Here is a 16,095-nt window from a genome sequence, read left to right as displayed (position 1 = left end):
TTTCTGGTGGTCCTCTTCCTCTCCCAGATGAGGAAGAGCACCTTTTTCTGAACGATTCCTTGAGAAAAAAGGTGTGTAGACACACCAGTGGCCCTGTTTTCGAAAGAGCGGTCCTCATAGCACCAGATTTTTCAATCCCTGGCCCTTTCTTTCAAAACAGCAGAGGCTGTGTGGATGGCAGGTGTCTCAAATCAGCGTGTGGATGCACTCTAGTGAAAGATTGGATCGATTTTTTCAATCTGCTTTTTTGTGTGTTGATGCACTCTTTCTAAAGAAGTTCTTTTTGGACAAAATCTTCCAGAGGAATTTGTTTCGAAGGATCGCTGTAATGTAGATGTAGCCTATGTGAATACTGTGAATGTGAATATTGACAAGAGATATAATAGATTTACCTGTACATTTCTTTTTCTAAATTATTTTCCTCACATCAAATTTTAAATCTGAGATTATCCCAAATTATGGCTTCCTCTTGACAAAAGGAACAGATATTTCTTTTCCCTCTAGAAACCCCTTGGAGAGCATCAGGTTTATAATCCAGGACACAGAGCCAGAACAGAAGCAAGCCAGCTGCATGTACTTATAAAACTGACTCCACCATACAGGAGGTCTCAGAAGTGGTTGCATGAAAGCTTCTCTGCCCTATGTGAGTCAACCACACAGTGACTATTTTAAGAACAAACAAATCACAGGATGAATGGATGGTAGTCCCAAACTGCCTTCCTCCTCATGCACATTTCCCTAACACACACAAAGAAATAAATTGTGTGATATTTGCACATGAGCTCAATACCATGGGTTTTTTTTTTAATTTCAAGTGAAATTTCCTGGCTTGAGCAGTGAATTGCAAAATGATAATTTATCTTTTCTTATTTTCTAACTTTTAATGTTCCCAGATCATAAAGGGAGGATTTCCATTGACTTTAATGGGCTTTGGATCAGGCATTAAGGGCTGTATAATCTTTCACTCCCCTGTCAAGAAACAAAGAATGTCTTGATCCTGTGTTTCTCCTGCAATTCTTGTGGATATCACAAGCACCAAAATCAGAGCAGGTAATTGCAGTGCTGAACATAAGAACATAAGAATGGCCACTATGGGGTCAGACCAAAGGTCTATCTAGCCCAGCATCCCGTCTGCCGACAATGGCCACTGCCAGGTGCCCCAGAAGGGGTGGACCAAAGACAATGATCAAGTGACTTGTCTCCTCCCACCCATCTTCAGCCTTTGACAAACAGGCCAGGGACGCCATTCCTACTCCCTCGCTAATAGCCTTTTATGGACCTAACCTCCATGAATTTATCTAGCTCTTTTTTTGAACTGTATTATAGTCCTAGCCTACACGGCCTCCTCTGGCAAGGAGTTCCACAGGTTGACTGTGTGCTGTGTGAAAAAGAACTTTCTTTTATTAGTTTTAAACCTGCTACCCATTAATTTCATTTGGTGTCCTCTAGTTCTTATATTATGGGAACAAGTAAATAACTTTTCTTTAGTCACCCTTTCCACTTCAATCACGACTTTATAGACCTCTATCATGTCTCCCCCTCAATCTCCTCTTTTCTAAACTGAAAAGTCCCAGTGTCTTTAGCCTCTCCTCATATGGGACCTGTTCCAAACCCCTAATCATTTTAGTTGTCCTTTTCTAAACCTTTTTTAATGCCAAAATATCTTTTTTGAGGTGAGGAGACCACATCTGTACACACTATTCAAGATGTGGGTGTACCATAGGTTTATAAAGGGGCAGTAAGTTATTCTTTGTCTTATTTTCTATCCCTTTTTTAATAATTCCTAACATCCTATTTGTTTTTTTGACTGCCGCTGCACACTGCGTGGATCTTTTTTGATTATTATCCACAATACCCCCAAGATATTTTTCCTGATTAGTTGTAGCTAAATTAGCCCCTATCGTATGGAATGTACACTTGGGGTTACTTTTTTCCAATGTGCATTACTTTACACTTCTCCCCATTAAATTTCATTTGCCATTTTGTTCCCCAATCACTCAGTTTGGTGAGATCTTTTTGAAGTTCTTCACAGTCTGCTTTCGTCTTGACTATTTTGAACAGTTTAGTATCTTCCCCAAACTTTACCACCTCACTTCTTCCCTGTTTCTCTAGATCATTTATGAATAAGTTGAATAGGATTAGTTCTAGGACTGACCCTTGGGGAACACCACTTGTTACCCTTCTCCATTCAGAAAATTTACCATTTATTCCTACCCTTTGTATCCTGTCTTTTAACCAGTTCTCAATCCATGAAAGGATCTGTCCTCTTATCCCATGACAACCTAATTTACACAAGAGCCTTTGGTGAGGGACTTTGTCAAAGGCTTTCTGGAAATCTAAGTATACTATATCTACTGGACGCCCCCCCTTGTCTGCATGTTTGTTAACCCCTTCAAAGAATTCCACTAGATTAGTAAGACATGATTTCCCTTTAGAAACCATGTTGACTTTTGCCCAACAAATTATGTTCTTCTTCGTGTCTGACAGTTTTATTTTTTACTATTGTTTCAACTAATTTGCCCGGTATTGATGTTAGACTTACCAGTCTGTAATTGCCAGGGTCGCCTCTAGAGCCCTTTTTAACTATTGGTGTTACTTGTCTTCCAGTCCTTGGGTACAGAAGCTGATTTAAAGGATAGGTTACAAATCACAGTTGTTAATTACGCAGTTTCACATTTGAGTCCTTCAGAACCGTGGGGTGAATGCCATCTGGTCCTGGTGATTTGTTACTGTTAAGTTCTTCTATTTGTTCCAAAACCTCCTCTAATGACACTTAAATCTGACTTTGAATCGTCTCTTTTGGTTGAGCTATGTCACCGGCATATATTATTTTCTGTCTGTATTTATTGTTAATCTAATGAAAAGTGAATATGAACCCTTGGGTTTCTATCAGTTCCTGTATTTATTGCTCTTCATCTTCTAGCAAAACATCAGGACAGTATCAAGAATGTAGATCCTTTGCTCCGTGCAGGTCAACATTTATCCTTTCAACAGGGCTGCAACAATATGTGTTCTGAAGCCATACTGAAAGGACATTAATGAGAAACTACAAATATGGAAAGCTCTGACCCTGTTCAGATACCTCCCATGCTGTGGTGGTTGTGCTGATGCTTTCAACCTAAAAAGTTGAGCAGGCCTGTCATTGAAGGCTAGATCTGAGGTTGTAGCTTGAGCCTGTCTTGAATGGGCTGAGTCTGAGTGGCCTGAAATTTAGAAAGATTTGGATTCAGAGTTGCACTTGGACTCCCTCCTCCCTGATTTGGATTCAGAGCTAGACTTCTGGTCTGTCCTTTCTCTATATTTTGATATTTTCAGTCTGCGTCTACACTAGGAACTAACTTTGAAGTTAACTTCGAAGTTAGGCACTACTTCGAAGTAGCCAGCAGAGAGTCTACACACATTTTCCGTTACTAAGAAGTTAGCTTTGAAGGAGGAAGCCCAGCTTCGAGGTCCTTACTGCATTCCCAGGAATGGAATAGTGTCCTACTTCGAAGGTTAACTTCGAAGTAGGGTATGTGTAGACGCTCAACTTCAAAGTTGCTTACTTCAAAGTTGTACTGCGAAGTAAGCAGCTTCAAAGATATTTTTGGAGTGCAGACACAGAATCAGTGTTCCACATTGTAAAGATGACCGGAAGACCAAGCAATTCATGGTAGGTAACAACAGACTGGAAGGTCTGAGCCACAAAGCCAGGAGCTCCCACCTCCGCCAGCAAGCCTTTGACTGGCTGGAAAAGCCCTCCTCAAAACCGTCCCCTAGGCAGAACATGCAATGGCAAGAGTTTATGCAGTATTGGAGCTAGCGCACCTCTGCACTGCAGAAGGAGCATGTAATACTCACCAAGTTACTCAAACAAAATCGGTCTATATTTACGATAGCAGGCTTCGCTTGCGAGAAGGAATAGTTCCTAATGAAACAGACATTTCAGCCTCCAGTTAATAAATAACTGATAAGGCTCAGCCAATTTTCAGTGACCATTCAGTAACTATGTAAAGTTGTGTAACTAACCATAACTGACCATTCCAGTTTATATTGAGTGCAAAGTATGTAAACATTAACTTTGCTTGTAGATAATTATCTGTTCAGGCCATGTCAGATTTGCATTTTTTTTTTGGGGGGGGGGGCTGTTTCTATAACCTGCCTGTCCAGAGAATGATTTACAGTTTTATAAGGCATTATGACCTTGTGCCATGACTGTGCACACAGCTGAGCCTAATTACCCATCTGTACACTCCATGTTTACACTGCATAAACTGCACGTGCAAATTACCCAGAACCTTTTGCATTCATATTTACCTGGCTAGCTTGCCTGAAAAAGCTGACCTTCTGACTATGTAAAATCAAGATTTTTGCAAAGCCTGAGAGCAATAGGAATGCTTCGGTGATGTTTTCAGTGGAAGATGGAAACTTTTTAATAGAGAAACACTCTGTGTGCCGTTTCAACCAGACCACTGCAGAACTGAGGGACAGATTTTTAAAGGTATTTATGCATCTAGAAATGCAGATATCCACCAAGTGGGATTTTCCTAGCACATTGGTGGCTAACACCATTGAAATCGCATATCGCTTTAACAGTAGATTCGATGGACCTGCTGATGTGGGAAAGAAGATCGATGTGATTGGCACAACATCAGTCTTATAAAGCATACGTTCTGTATGGCTCTGTTTAGGAATGTGTTGAAGGGAAGGTTATGGATGTTATGGAACAGAATGACTGCTTTCAATTTTGCTGTTGCTGTTCAAAAGTTTTCTTTGATTTTTCCCACCCCCCATTTTTAGAGAACAAAATATGCAAGCAAGGCAAGGAAGAAGTGTTAAAATAATTATTCTGTAGTACTGTGCTAAGTACTTAGCCCCTCCAAGGCGGGGGACGTCAAGATGGAGAATTAAAAGGAGAAGAGAAAAAAGAGAATGGAAAAAAGTAAGACATGGTACACGGGATTGGTACATTGCTAGATGTTGTTCATGTTTAGTATTCAGCCCAGCTTTATTGGTTCAAGAGCTTCTATTATTATTATATCTTTTAATTCATTATTTAATCCCAGAAACAGAGACAAATTTCTTTTATTAAAAGAGGAGTGAGTGCCATGAGCAAATATGTGCATCTATGTGCATGCTTACATTTGCCTGTGCGCTTACCATATTCAAGCATTCAAACTGGGTGACTATGCATACAAATAGTAAGGCAGTTAATGAGCCTAGTGTTGGAGGAAGCGTCTATTTCCTACCTCTTTTAGGATTTTGCAAATTGCTCATATCTATAGTATACAAGGCTCAAATGTTTCAACATGGTTAGTGATCAACACTTTTGAGTGCTTACTACGAAACACTTAAAAGGATTTTCAGGCAGGCGGTGGTGCTCTGTGCTTTCTAAAAATCAGGCCCTCTCAAGTAATCTCCAGTTGAGCACCCAGAAATTCAGGTACAGTAAACCCTTGAGATACACGGCGGCAAACTTGCATGTGTCTTGGGTTAACATGAATGCCACCACTGACAGGAGCAGGAAACCACCCCTGTCAGTGGCAGCAGCCTGACTCTTGTTGCCCGTGACAGGAACGGTTTCCCAGTCCCTGGAGTGGTGGGGAGCTGGGAACCAGGCGGTAGCCTAGCTTCCAGCTCCCCTCCGTCTGCAGAGCTGGGAAACTGAGCAAGGCAGCAGCCCTGGTTAGTTTCCTGGCTCCAAGGAGTGGAGGGGTACTGGGAGCCAGGCTGCTCCTGGTTCCCAGCTCCTGTCCACTGGCTGGAGCCAGGAAACTGACCAAGGCTGCTGCCCTGCTCAGTTTCCCCCCACCCTGCAAGCCCAGGGTAGCCAGGAACCAGGCTGCAGCCTGGTTCCTCTCTCCCCTCAACTTGTGCAAAAATTTGAGTTATGCAGGGGTTGCAGGAACGCAACCCCCCACATAACTCAAGGGTTTACTGTACATAAAATCACTAGTCACTTGAAAATTTAGGCTTGGGCACATTTGCACTTTATACTTAGAGTCTTAATGACTGTGCGCTCAACTGCAGTTGTGCAGTAACTCGCACATTTTTGGGCAAGGATGATGGGCATGCACCCTTGTGGACGGGCCATATATTTGTGACTGAGCCTTTTCCAAAGCATTTGATAGCACGGGCTGCGTTTTCAAAACTTCTTCAGTTCATGGAGCTCCAGCCCCTTTACGCTGTGCAAAAGGCAAATGTCATTCAGTGGCCGCGTCTACACGTGCACGCTACTTCAAAGTAGCGGCGCCAACTTCGAAATAGCGCCTGCCACGTCTACACGTGGCGAGCACTATTTCGAAGTTGAAATCGACATAAGGCGGTGAGACGTCGAAGTCGCTATCCTCATGAGGAGATGGGAATAGCACCCTACTTCGAAATTGAACGTCGAAGTAGGGCACGTGTAGCCAATCCGCATCCCGCAACATCGAAATAGCGGGGTCCACCATGGCAGCCATCAGCTGAGGGGTTGAGAGATGCTCTCTCCAGCCCCTGGGGGGCTCTATGGTCACCGTGTGCAGCAGCCCTTAGCAGCCCTTAGCCCAGGGCTTCTGGCTGCTGCTGCGGCAGCTGGGGATCCATGCTGCATGCACAGGGTCTGCAACCAGTTGTCGGCTCTGTGGATCTTGTGCTGTTTAGTGCAAGTGTGTCTGGGAGGGGCCCTTTAAGGGAGCGGCTTGCTGTTGAGTCCGCCCTGTGACCCTGTCTGCAGCTGTTCCTGGCACCCTTATTTCGATGTGGGCCGCTTTGGTGTGTAGACGCTCCCCTGCAGCGCCTACTTCAATGTAGTGCTGCCCAACGTCGATGTTGAACGTCGATGGCACCAGCCCTGGAGGACGTGTAGACGTTATTCATCAAAATAGCTTATAAATAAGCTATTTCGATGTAGCATTCACATGTAGACGTAGCTAGTGTGAGCAGCCTGCCAAAACCCATTAGGCAAATTAGCGTTTGCCATGAAGAGCTGATGTTATTAAGATGTTTGCTGGCATTAGTCACAGAGCACTTTGAAAGGTCTTGGGGCTGCTGTATTACAGGAGAGATTCTTAAACTCCTTGCTCTGCCGCTGCACAGGGGCCCGCATGCACTCCCAGTACTGACCCTCCCCCTGGACTCACCATCAGTGCCATGCTGCTTCCAATGAGTGTGGGGCGGTCCCACCCCTCCCCTGGAGCAGTGCAGCCCGAAAACAGCATGAACTGTTTAGCTCGCACTACTCCTAGCCTGCGGTGCTCCAGGGGAAGGGCAGACTGCCTTGCCTGCACTGGAAATGGTGCAGCGCTTCCGTGGGAAGAGGAAGAGGGAGGGCAGCGCATGGGTGGAGCAGGGGCAGGAGGCAAGTGGAATGCCTGGGGAAGGGAGAGGGGCATGTGGCCAGTGCCACGCCTAGAATCCCTGCACCAGTCGCCTCTGGTGACTCCCTTCTAATAACAAATATTACTACATGGTCTTAGGAGCGGGGAACCAAAGCCTGGGCCTGCCCAAGCCCCACTGCCCCAGGTGGGGTGCCCAAGCCCAAGTCCCGCTGTCTTGGGCATGGAGGCCCATGTAAAAACCCAAAGCTTCAGCCCCAGGCAAGGTGCCTGTAGCCTAAGCCTTGCTGCGCAGGGCTGAAGATCTCAGGTTTCGGTGAGGCCCAAGCGTCAGTTTGGCTCTGGCCCCAGGACCCACCAAGCCAGCTCTGGTGATCCAACCCAGAGTTTGAAAACTGCTTGTTTATGGTATTGGTCTAATTTTTCTTCAGCTGCCCATTTTAGTCAGCAGTGAAAGAAGAGCCACATTATTTAATAGCAGTAGAGCAGACTTTATTTGTGGTATACCATCTTTTCCCCCATAATGACATATTTTGTTCCCTCTTTATGTTCTAGAGAAGGAACTGGACCAAAACCCTGTAACTAGACATCCCTGAACTTTGGAAACATTCCAGTCTGGACTAGACCAAAATGAATGTAAGTTTCAGGCCCATCTCTAATACCTACAGCCATGTTCAGCAGAATGCTAATCTGAATGCTACTGAGCCCTTTGAGAGAATGATTTTTTTATCTAATTAGTGCTTGAAGCTTCCTTACATTCACTCGTAAAGCTATGGGCCATCATTTCAATCACGTTAGCTTTACTATTGATGAGTTACTCCTGATTTACCACAAGTGAAATTAAAATTCACAGCTCTCGTGTTTTATTACTGAAGGGAATTTAAACTTTCATAATAGGGAAGGTTCTGCTGGTCTTGCTTTTACTAAGTGGTACTTTCTCTGAGAATAGCCAGTTCAATGGAGTTCTTTGCAGAGTAAGGGACTGCTCCATTGTAGTCAGAGTGCCCAAGTCTAACCTTTAATATTTTTGTTACTTCCAGCTACTCACTTAGGCCGTGTCTACACTGGCACAAAACTTCGAAATGGCCATGCAAATGCCCATTTCGAAGATTAATAATGAGGTGCTGAAGTACATAGTCAGCACCTCATTAGCATGCTGCCAGCCGCGGCGCTTTGAAATTGCCGCGTTTCTCTCCTGCACGGCTTGTCCAGATGGAGTCCTTTTGTAAAGGACCCCACCAACTTCGAAATCCCCTTATTCCTATCAGCTGGAGTGAAACGTGGCAATTTCGAAGAGCCATGGCCGGTGTCATGCTAATGAGGCTCTGAAAATGCATTCAAAGTTTTGTGTCAGTGGAGACGTAGCCCTAGGTTTTTTTACGAGTGAGCTAAATTTTCTATTCATTTCAACAGGTCTGACTCCAATGAAGTCAGTGGACTTCCTCCGGATTCATGTTAATGGCCCTTGGATTAGAGTTTGGCCCAAAAGCCCACCCCCCTGCGTGGATGGAAGCACCCCAAGTTTCCAACCACTGGGAATATCTAAAAGAAGCATAACCAAATACAGCCAGCTGATGCAGACATTTATATGTATCTGCAAGCTAGGCACTTAACTGAAGGTGGGCTCAAACACAAATAGTTATTGCTCTTTCCTGAAAAAAGTGACATTTCAGAATTGCAGACCACTCAAGCAAATCCCTTCTAAAACATACACTGGCTTGATAGGTCATTTCCTTTATTACCACCTTGCTTTTAGTATGCCTCAGGAAGGATAGTCTTAAGAGCTCCTTCACAGAGGAACAGTGCACCAAAGCTCTGATGTACCTGCACTCAGCAGACAAAAAACTGTACAAGCAAATGCCCCATTTCATATTAGTAATATAATTTACACAGTCTCAGAGGGGTAGCTGTGTTAGTTTGTAGCTTCACCAAAAACAAGCAGTCCTGTAGCACCTTAAAGGCTAACAGTTCTTTTTATTAGATAATGAGCTTTTGTGGGGCTTACCAGGATCACAAGGTCACAGTGGAAGTCAATGGCAGAGCAGGGCCTTGAACCTGGACCTTCTGTTAGCACCCTAATCACTGGTTAACTGAGAATCCAAATCAAAGGCTCAGATACAAAACTACTTGAAGCCACTTGGCATCTCTGGGGGGAGGAAGGAGTATTTAGGAGGCCTAGAAATCTAAATGCTGGCTGTGTGCAATAAAAGTCCATGTTCTGTTTCTTGATGTAAAAGTATCAGCCACTATGTTTGCTGAATGTGCAGAACACTGTAAAACTTTGTAAAGCAAGAAGAATACACTCATCCCTCCCTATACGAACACAACTGGTTCCTAACTTTTTGCTCGTACATGAAAACTCGTAAGAGGGGCACTAAATTCCTACTAAAATTCGTGTAAAAGTCTCTGATTGGTTCCAAGTGCTTGGAGTGGCAGCAGGTGGCGCTGCTGTTGAAAGGTAAGTGAAGCTGGAGTTGTGGGGGGCTAAAGGCTGGGGGCAGTTTGGAGACATAAGTGGGAGGGAGGGTTAAAACATGGGGCGGGGTTTGGTCTGCAGGGGGGCAGGGGTCAGGCTGCTGCAGATTGGGTCTGCGGGGCTGGCGGGGGGGGTTTAAGTTGCGGTGGTTCGGGTGCACAGGGGACCAGCAGGGGGATTAAGTTGCAGCAGTTCGGGTGCATGGGAGCTGGCAGGGGGGTTAAGTTTCAGTCGTTCAGGTGTGCAGGAGGTTGCGGGAGCGTTTAAGTTGTTGCAGTTTGGGTACGTGGGGGGCGGCGGGGGGGTTTAAGTTGCAGCGGTTTGGTGTCTGCAGGGCCGGTGGGGGAGGTCAGACTATGGCGGGCTGAGGCCGCTGGGAGGGAGAGTTCACTCATCCAGTGAAAAAAAGGTAGGTATATGTGTCCCTCATTTAAGCAAGTACTTGTAAATAAAGTACTCGTTTAATGAGGGATGAGTTTGTTACCTTTAAACAGTGCTTTTATGTTTAAAAAAAAAAAAGAGAGAGAGAGGAGAAGGTGGTACTCAGCCAGCTCACTCCCCAGCCCCCTCCAGCCAATCCCACAGCTGAGACTGCCAGCACAAAAAAAAAAAAAAGCTTGTCATTCCTAGAGGGCACTCAAGTCATCCAGGCATGTACCACCTGACAACCCATGTGGCCCCTGTCTGTTCCAAGGAGGACGTCACTTTCCCAAGGGAGTTTTTTTTAACAAAATCAGACCTGATCCAACTGGTAACAGTCAAATTCACTGCCACTGCCTTTTTTTTTTTTTTTTTTTGATCTCAGAATTGAGGTGCTGGGGTAACGAATGCCCTGTAAGGGAGATGGAAATTATAACTGTAGAGTACCTTCATCACCTCCTAAAAGATGCTGTGGTTTACTGTATATATTACATGTTTATATGTTATTAGTTGTGGATCTGTCCTTAGTCTGTTTCATAACTGGAGATCTGATCCTCCCATGCCCTGCAGCCTGTGCAAAGTGCTGCCATATCAGAATTGTCTAGGTAGGTGGTAGATTTTATATCTACATTGTGGAGGTTTAAATGAACACAAGAGGCTTGAGAGAGCAGAAAATCACATCCTGCATATGTTTTGTATGGGATAGGGATCCCTCTTCCCCCCCCCCCTCTTTTTAACCTCCTCTGCATTTTTCCAAGTTTTATAGCAGATGCCATCCTGGACCTTATAAGCAGGTCATGGTTAGCTCGAGACATATGGAAAATCCTATAAAACAACATCTACTTTTCTTTGTGTCACATTCTTGCATGACTGTAAGCACAGCTTTAAAATTATAACACATTTATTGTCATTTTATATGTGTTTTATGAAAACAAACTCTTGGAGCAGAACAAAGAAAAGAGAGCGAGGATGCAATTCTCATTCCCGCACAAAAGAATTGAATACATCAGGAACAGCCTGACTTACATTGCAGGCACAAGGAAGTACTCTGCCCTTTCTTTTATCAGAGCTGGCATGTCTGTTGCTATAACCACAACCTGTGGCAGTTCGACTGTGGCAACAATTGTCTGGGCTCTTGCAGAATGCATGAGATGCTCCAGCATCTGCAATGCAAATATCTTTTTTTTTCTATTTAGAACCCCATTCACTGCACCACACATTTGTATATTCAACTAACAAGCTAGCTTTAGGATGCAGATCCCTTTCTGCTGGTTGACTTTAATAAATTATGAACCAAGAGGAGTTGCACTGGGGTAAATAAAGATAGAGGGTCTAGCTCTTCTCTCCTTTACCTCACTTTGACATAGTTATAACTTCACTGACTGCAAGAGAGCCAGTTCTGACTCACAACAGCGAACATGGGGAGTGAATCAGACCCAGAATTTGACCCAATAATACTTAAAAAATGATAATGAAGGTAAAAAATGATAAATAGGGATTCACCCTTTCCTTCCTCTCCCCTACCCATGCAGAAAATGAAATGTGTAAGATGGTGTCACTAGGAGTAAAACGTAGAACTCTCTGTTACAAAATCAGAGCTGTAGATTTAGAGAGTCTATTCGACCCTTGCTTAATATTCTTTAATGTTAATAAAGAATCTGTACTGAAGCAGAGATGGACTCCTTGGCACTTGATCTTGCAATAGGATCTGTTAGGGCAGACCTTGCACCTGTAAGGTTTCCCATAGCTGGAATGGTGCCCAAGGAACATCAGTTGGTTCAATAAAGTACAAAAAACAGAAGATTTGGAGAAGAAGCTACAGCAAGTAGGTTCACAAAGCTACAGAAAGGAAGGAGTTCCTCATCCTCTAAAGAAAAAAGCACAGCAAGAAGGCAGGAAGTTTGATTTCACTGTTGCAAAGTGATTACAACACTGGAATAAATTGCCTTGGGAGGTTGTGGAATCTCCATCTTTATAAATATTTAAGAGCAGGTTAGATAAACATCTATAGGAGGACCTAGATGGTGTCCAGTCCTGCCATGAGGGCAGAAGACTGGACTTAATGACCCCTTGACTTCCCTTCCAGTTCTAATATTCTATGATTCCATGAATCAAGTCAGTATTACAACTACTTTGCACTTCTGTAATGCCTTCCACTCACAACATTAAAAAGATGAATTCACTTAGCTCCACATGAAATTTGACCCTACAACTACTGAAGTCCATGACATAACTCTCATTGATTTTAATGGCGCAGTTTTAGCTCTAGATCTCTGTAGATAAGTATCACTATCCCTACTTTATAGATGAGATAGCTCGAATCAAGAGAGGTAAGAGCCAATATTTTCCAACTTGGATGTCTTGAGGTTAGGCACTGCTATACAACTGCCGTGATTTTGCTAAGTAATGGCAACTCCCGAGTGAAGTTTCCGGAAGCTGTGCACCTCACCACCGGAAGGCAGACCCCTTTCAGTTAGTTGCATAAATAGGGAATTAAGTGCCTAGTGTTAGGCATCTGTCTGTTAATTGGGTTTAATAATTTTACCCATCATTACAGAATCTTGTGAGGATTGAAGAACATTTTAAAAAAATACTTCGAAGATCAAATTCATTATGGGCTAAACCCTGAGGTCTTTATCCCATTTCTACTCTACACTCATGCCAACAAAAGACCCACTGACTTTATGAATGCTAAGTAAGTGTTACTGTGCAACAGCTGCAGCTGTAAAAATTGCAAGTACCTCTTAGTTATCTTCACTTTAACAGCTTGCTCAGCATCCATCTCTGATTTGCTAGCAGTTTGTCCAGGAGACCCAGTAGACTCTCATGCTGCAAAGAGTTTGGCTATAGCAGCATGAATTTTTCATTTCTAACCTCCTCACAACTGTTACCATCTGTATCCAGAGGACGCTTTATAACAGCTTAATTTTGGTAACATTTTCATTAACTTGAGTAAAACCTGAACGTTGTTTTTTTCTGCCTTGCAGACCCTTATGAGAAAGCTGAGACTCAACACTTTGGCTGCACAGGTGAGCACATGCATATACACATGAATGCTTCAGTGATGTTCTAATGAATAGTGAATAGCTCCGTGGTTTTAGAAATTTATTCCAACCAGAGGATACTTATCCCCCTTTGGGATTACAGAATCATAGAAAAATAGGGCTGAATGGAACTCAAACAGCCATCAAGGCTAGCCCCTACGCTGTGGCAGCACCAAGTAAATCTACACCATCTCCTAAAGGTTTTGTTTTTAAGCCTTCCAACTTATTTTAACCAGGGATATTCATGGGGCCAGATTGAAGCCATTGCCCAAGATAGAACCAAGTGGAGGAGCCTGGTGGATGACCTATGCCCCACTTGGGGTTCACAGGTTAACTATGACAACCAGGAGCCTGATTCTCAGTTCTGCCTGAAACCTCCAAAGTGCAGAGAGGAGAGCAAGAGGCTTTATGCTACCTTTGTATGTTTTTATATTCTGGGACCAGACAAGGCCCTGCTGATTCTCAGTGTAACACAGAGTAGCCTCACAGTTGCTCAGATTTACAATCAACTGTCCATAAGTACAAGGGTATGTTATGGCATTTGAGAGTAGCAGAACATGGTGGTGCTTTCCTACTGGCTAGGCCTCCAGTACCTCCCTACCCAGACATTAAGAAGGGACATGGAGCACCATTATGCCAGTTATGAACCACCCAGAGAATCCCCTTGCACAATTACCCATTCTCTGAAGCCTGTAGTTTTCTAACCTTTTATGCTGCCAAGTGGTATAAAGTGGCCGTAGGCAAATAGATGGCACGTATGAGAGAGGATTTATCTCTTCACAAAAGGAGAGGAAAAGCAAAGGGACTAAAAATACACTGTAAGGATTGAGCATCATCTCCTAGGAAGGATAATTCACTTGGGAGCTTGGTACATGGTGAAAATCCTTTGAAGACATAAGGACAGCCTATGGCAGAGGTCTTCAACCTGAGGCTCTTTAAGGATTTCTTTGTGGCTCCCGATGATATAATTGCAAAGTTAAAAGAGAAAACACCTCCTGATTATTTTTGATAAATGGTGAATATCTAAAAGCCCAAAAATGAACAACTTGCATCTAAATAGCAAATGATACATGATCTCAAAACATTGAATAACTCCCCTTGGTATCCTCCAGAGAGAGGGAAGGTTGGGGAGTGAAAGTCAGGAAAACAGTGGTACAAACACACACATAAAGTGTGAGGAAATAGAATATGTAAAAAGTTTGTGAACGTCCTGCAGTAAACATGCATCACATTACAAATCATTGTGTGCCCACTGTTCTTAAAATAGAGGTTATAAAAATATGGTTTGACATTAGTTGTTAAGAACCATTTCACATTCACATGCATTGCAGCTCTTGAGTTATTGAGTTTTTTACCAAATTGGAAAAAATGGCTCTTCTTGCTATTTTGGTTGCTGACCCCTGGCCTATGGAAATGAAACAATAAGCAGTCATCTTTTGCTGGAAAACAGGTGTGTAACTAGTACAGTACCTGTGAACCCATCTGATAAAGAACCAGGGATTTTCCCTAAGGCTTGGTGAAAGGTGATACCTGCTTGTACAGGAACAGAAAGAAAAGGTTTCTTACATGTTAGAAATATTTTATCTTTACAATCAAACATTTTCCTGTTTGTCATTCATTGTTAATATAAAAATTGTTATTTTTCCCATTAACGATCAATTTAACATCTTTTATTCCTTCTGGCTTAGTCTCCACCAACCTCTAAATGCATATTTTATAGTGTACAGAATATTTGTCATCTCAGTGCAAAGGATCTAGAAATCTATTCATCCTGATAACCTGTCTACAATCATAGGGATGCCAATAATAATGGTATCTAGAGTCCAAAGACAATTTGCACAACTTACTGAGTCACATTTTACAGTCACTCAACTTAATTCATCCCAGGATTTTCAAGCATGGAGAAATACCAAAACATATGCAATGACCCCCAAAATACACCCCTCAATTAAAAAAAAAAAACGGAATACACCAAAGCCCAAAATACACTATAAAATGTTCTTTTAAAAGTTGCACACAATGTAAAAGATTCTAATGGAATTGTCGTTTTAAATATGAGAAATATTCCTAAACCCAGCAGAATCTTCCAACCTGGTGAAACTTTTTAAAGGGAGTTCATTGTATTATTAATATATAACCAAGGCTAGTTTAACTTAAGCAGTACAAGTGACTACTCGATATTTCGTAACTGTAGGAAGCTTGTAGTCTAACACTTGATTTTGGAACTCAGTTTACACCCTCCCCATCCCCACCCCCCAACTGCACATCCTGAAACCAGAAAAACCTTTCATGGCAACTTGTGGCATCACAAACGAATCATACAGAGCTGACTGAAACTACTTAAATAAGGCACAGTGGTTGCACTTTTTCCAGTAACAAGCAGAAACATCAGCAATAAACAGTGTACAAGGAATGAGGGAAGAAGTGAAAGCATATGAGTCCTGGGAAGGGCCTATGAATATGAAGTACTTCCTGGTCATCGTTACACAGCGTTTTTTTCCAAAGTCACTGAGCTTTTAGCAAGCACTGAGAGACATAGGCTATGAATGGAAACATAGACCCACCCTCAGCTCATTCCTGTGACTAGTGCGTCTCTCACTGTTTGATCAAAGGTTGCTTGAATGCCATAAAGTCCCCTAACCTGGCACGCTCTCTTTTTCTCCAGCGTTTAATTCCTGAGAAACAAAAACTTTACATGGACAGAAATATTTCCGGCATGATATCATTTTTCCTCATAATTGAAAAAAGAAAAACAGCCCTTTATTTCTTAACATCTGTTGTCAATTTTCCCCGGGACAAAATGAATTCACATTTAGTATCCTGTTACGCTAAGCAACTTCGTCCAAACCTCAGGGCTCTT

At 43.0% G+C, this 16,095-nt stretch overlaps 1 long non-coding RNA gene across 1 annotated transcript; it reads left to right on the top strand.

Annotated features, from left to right (window-relative positions):
- The first annotated feature begins 4,309 nt into the window (after positions 1-4,309).
- LOC142013120 (uncharacterized) lies at positions 4,310-13,220 on the top strand. Its single transcript, XR_012645551.1, has 4 exons — positions 4,310-4,480; positions 4,780-4,921; positions 7,851-7,931; positions 13,179-13,220. It is a non-coding gene; the product is annotated as an uncharacterized LOC142013120 (long non-coding RNA).
- Positions 13,221-16,095: the final 2,875 nt, after the last annotated feature.

This window comes from Carettochelys insculpta, chromosome 5, assembly GCF_033958435.1.
Source record: "Carettochelys insculpta isolate YL-2023 chromosome 5, ASM3395843v1, whole genome shotgun sequence".
NCBI classification, from domain to species: domain Eukaryota; kingdom Metazoa; phylum Chordata; order Testudines; family Carettochelyidae; genus Carettochelys; species Carettochelys insculpta.
Note: the sequence above shows the minus strand (reverse complement) of the source record. Positions and strands in the feature narration are given on the sequence as shown.